Below are 3,435 nucleotides of genomic sequence, written 5' to 3' on the forward strand. Positions count from 1 at the left end.
ACATTCAGTCATGTCAAACTGATAGTTTGAAATTGGCTGTTGTAGGAGCATTTACACCACGGAAATTAGCAAACACCACAATTTGGACTTTCTTAAATGGGCTTTCTTAAGTGAAGCTAGTTTATCAGCACAGCACTTGATAAAGCTCCATTTACATGTGCTCCCTATTAGAAGCACCAGAATCAAGAGTCATCAGAAATTAAAACAGCACCATTAAACCTCTGAAAGCTTCATATGATTAAATTAAAAGATAAAGAATATATAGTGAGAATCTTTTATATGTTTACAGAAAAAGAAAATCACAAACATGGGCAAAGAATAAGAGATTGTAAAAATGATGAAATAGATATGAACAAAGAATTTAAGATAGAGGAAACAATAACATAAAAGGACTTGGGAATATCTAATTATTCAATAATGTATGTTATACATTATCACTGTATGCTATCAGCTGGAGTATACATGTAGGAAAAAATTTATCTCTGCAGTACTTCCACCGGCTGCAATTCTGCCACTGGTCTTTGCCTGTTCTAGGAAACAGGCTACTGGTGCCACAGTTTTTAATCACTGTTCAAATGGAATCATGTGTCATATATGATGAATTAAAACAATCCCTGCTACTTTTTTAATTTTCTCTACTTTGTTATGAAATACATTATCTTTACAAAAATTATAGATATTAATATAACAAACAACTGTGACTTTGGGTAATAAGAATAAATACATATTTGGTCTTCATCCCCAGTTCCTGACACAGAGCTCCTAAATCCCTTGGAATTTCATGAGTGATAGGACTGTCTTTTGTTCCAGTGAAGAAATTCTTGGTGACCTGTAGATAGCTTCAGGAGGGAGACTGGTAGCTAGAAAGACCAAACCTTTATTAGAAGCCTAGAATTTTCAGTTCCAGGGAGAGGAAAGAGTCTGGCGATTGAGTTAATAATCAATCATGCCTATGTGATGAAACCTCCATAAAAAACCCTAAACAACAGAGTTTAGATGGGGAGCTTTCGGGTTAGGGAACACATCCATGTGCCAGGAGGGTGGTGAACCCCAACCTACAGGGATAGAAGTTTCTACACTAGGAACCCGTCTGGACCACGCCATATGTACCACTTTTTTTGGCTGTTTATTTGTATCCTTTATAATATCCTTTATAACAAACCAGTAATAGTAAGAAAAAGTGTCTCTCTGAGTTCTGTGAGCTCTTCTAGCAAATTATCAAACCCAAGAAGGGGGTAGAGAGAATCCCTAATTTATAGTTTGTGATTTGCATCTGTCTTGTGGGGCTGAGCCCTTAGCCTGTGGGGTCTGTGTTAACTTCAGGTAGTTAGTGTCAGAATTGAATTGAGCTGTAGCACAGCCTGTTGGTGTCCAGAGAGTGGTAGAATTGGCGGGTATGGGAAAAACACACCCACACATTTTGTGCCAGAAGTCTTGTGAAAAACAGTTCATAGCTGGTATTTTACACATTTTGTGATGAAATGTATCATCCTTGCAAAAATTATAGACATTAATATAATGAACATCCAGGTATTTTTATGTATACCCACCTGTTTTCTACCTCAACTCCATAGATTTAACCAATCTTCAAATTAGTATTTATCAATTCCATGAATGATTTTCTACTTTACTACGTACATCTGTATACATAAATAATACATGATAGTATATTTAATGTTTTAATGTTTAAAACTTAAAATAAATTCAGAAAGCTGCTTTTTGCATTTGTCATTATTTTTTTTTTAGATAATCCATAGTGAAAATGATTACTAATACTACATGGACCAACATTGACATATAGCACTGGTTTGTCTTCTGTTCTGTTGTGTTCTATTACTTGAGTATACAATTTATTCAATTACTTTGAAAAATAATTTGACAATATCTAGTACAGTTGAAGATACACGTTCCCTTTCACTCATTAATTGTACTGTAGGCCAATTAGAAATCAACAGAAACGGCTGAGGGAGAAGCAAAAGTGATTTCAGATGCAGAGGACAAAAAATAAGGGACAATTAATCCCAAAACTCCTCAAAGCTTCTGTGGAGAAGCCCTCTCTAGGCTTTGTTTAGTAAATACTTTTCCACTCCATTGGGGTTAGCTTGGATCTGGGTCTTAGCAGCCAGATGCTGGGGCTACTGTTCCCAGCTATCAGACTCCCACCAGAATGGAGCTCCCATACTCTCTCCATGCACTTTGGGGTCCTCTCCATATATTCTCTGCTCTGAATTCCCTGCATTGACAGACAAATTTACTCTAATAGTACAGAGATTCCCAACTAACTCTTCAGCATTTTTAAATCACCTTTATTAAGAAACAGTTTGCCTAGAATAAAATGCACTTTTTTTTTCTGAGGTCTGATCTTATTTATTAGTTGCTCTTTAAAAATCTTATTTTTGACTAGACTCAGAGTTAGTAGTAGAAGCTCTCAGAGAGGACAGCCTATGTCTCTTGGCAATCTGTTTGTTCCTGGCATTTTTCCTTGGCCTCCTGCATTCTCTTGGCCAAAAGTTTAGCATATTCTATGGCCTCTTCCTTATTTTTCTTAGTGCACTGTTTCTTCAGAGCAATACACCGATGTTTATGTTACAGGACACGTGGAGTAGCAAGACACTGAATCTTGGATGCTTCGGTCCTAGGTTTCTTACCTTCTTTGTTTACGGCTTTCTTACAACATATTGACAGACATCATCTACTGTAGAGAGATTGAAAAGTTTGCGGATTCCACTAGCTCTTTTGGGTCCCAGGTGACAAGGCACCGTGGTATCCGTAGTCCAGGAACATTCTTCTCTCCTTTTTTGTTTAACAATAACCAAGTTGGGAACACTCAGACTGGCATCCACAATGCAACCCTGAACAGATTTGTGCTTCCATTCTCCAGTTCTCCTGGGCCTGTAACAGGAATGCCCCTTACTCAGCAGCAGGCAGTCACGGCCATGTGTCAAGACACCCTGCTTCATGGGGAAACCTTGTTTGTCATTCCCACCACTGATTTGGACCACATAACCCTTCCATTCTTCACCCAGACCATCAGCAGCAACTTCTGTGGCCATACGCTGCTCATAAAAAGTATGAGGTTTGTGTTCATTGCCCACCTTGATGAGTTTCTGGCAGCCAGTGGCTGGGAAGGAGATACTCAGCTTCATCTTGAAGCAGCTGATCATCTCCCTAAAATGCACTTTTTAAAGTGTACATTTAAATGAGTTTGACCAATGATATAAATGTATACTTTCATCTAACCACCTACACAATCAAGATACAGAACATTTCCACTGTCCCCAAAAGATCCCCTGTGACCCTTCCCTGTCAATCCTCAATATCTTCCTGGGACCTCAAGCAACCTGTGATCTCTTTCTGTCTCTGCAGATTTATGCCTTGTTTAGAGATTCATATATTGGAATAATTACTTGTATTCTTATCTGGCATCTCTTGCTC

General features: G+C 38.1%; 1 pseudogene; it reads right to left on the reverse strand.

Annotated features, from left to right (window-relative positions):
* Positions 1-2,390: 2,390 nt before the first annotated feature.
* On the reverse strand, positions 2,391-3,146 carry LOC103590555 (annotated as a pseudogene).
* Positions 3,147-3,435: the final 289 nt, after the last annotated feature.

This window comes from Galeopterus variegatus, unplaced genomic scaffold, assembly GCF_000696425.1.
Source record: "Galeopterus variegatus unplaced genomic scaffold, G_variegatus-3.0.2 Scaffold837, whole genome shotgun sequence".
NCBI lineage: Eukaryota > Metazoa > Chordata > Mammalia > Dermoptera > Cynocephalidae > Galeopterus > Galeopterus variegatus.